This window comes from Alexandromys fortis, unplaced genomic scaffold (assembly GCF_014885135.2).
Source record: "Alexandromys fortis isolate MF-2015 unplaced genomic scaffold, M_Fortis_MF-2015_v1.1 scaffold_96, whole genome shotgun sequence".
Lineage (NCBI taxonomy): Eukaryota > Metazoa > Chordata > Mammalia > Rodentia > Cricetidae > Alexandromys > Alexandromys fortis.
Genome location: NW_026068053.1, coordinates 4,622,230 through 4,623,253, shown reverse-complemented (window position 1 = coordinate 4,623,253; position 1,024 = coordinate 4,622,230).

The window sequence follows — 1,024 nt, the reverse complement described above, 5'->3', positions numbered from 1 at the left end:
GGAAGAGCAGGCAATGCTCTTAACTGCTGAGCCATCTCTCTAGCCCCCCCCCCTTTCTCTTCTATCAGGTTCAGTGTGACTGGATTTATGCTGAAGTCTTTGATCCACTTGGGCTTGAATTTTGTGCATGGGGATAGATATGGATCTATTTTCATTCTTCTACATCTAGTTCTATCAGCACCCTTTGTTAAAGATGCTTTATTTTTTTCCATTGTATAATTTCAGCTTTTTTTTTGTCAAAAATCAGTTGTTCATAGGTTTGTGGGTTAATATCTGGGTCTTTGATTTGATTCCATTGGTCCACGTGTCTGTTTTTATGCCAATACACCAAGCTGTTTTTATTACTGTAGTTTTATAATAGAGCTTGATGTCAGGGATGCTAATGCCTCTGGAAGTTCTTTTATTGTATAGGATTGTTTTGATTCTCCTGTTTTTTTTTTTCCCCCACATGAAGTTGAGCATTGTTCTTTGGAGGTCTGTGAAGAACTGTGTTGGGATTTTGATGAGGAGTGCACTGAATCTGTAGATTGTTTTTGGAAAGATTGCCATTTTTATTATGTTAATCCTACCAACCCACAAGTATGGAAGATCTTTCCATTTTCTGATATCTTCTTTGATTTCTTTTTTCAATGACTTAAAATTCTTTTAGTAAAGGTCTTTCACTTCTGTGGTTAGTGTTACCCCAAGATATTTTAATGCTGTTTGAGTTGTTGTAAAGGGTGATGTTTCTCTGATTTTTTCAGCCTTTTTATCCTTTGTGTATAGCTACTGATGATTTTGAGTTGATATTGTATCCTGCCACATTACTGAAGGTGTTTATCAGCTGTAGGAGTTCCCTAGTAGAATTTTTGGGGTCACATATGTATACTATCATAGCATCTGCAAATAGTAGGAATTTGACTTCTTCCTTTCCAATTTGTATCACCTTGATCTTTTTTAGTTTTTTATTGCTCCAGTTAGAACTTTGAGTACTATATTGGATAGATATGGGAAGAGGGGGCAACCTTGGCTTGTTTCTGATTCT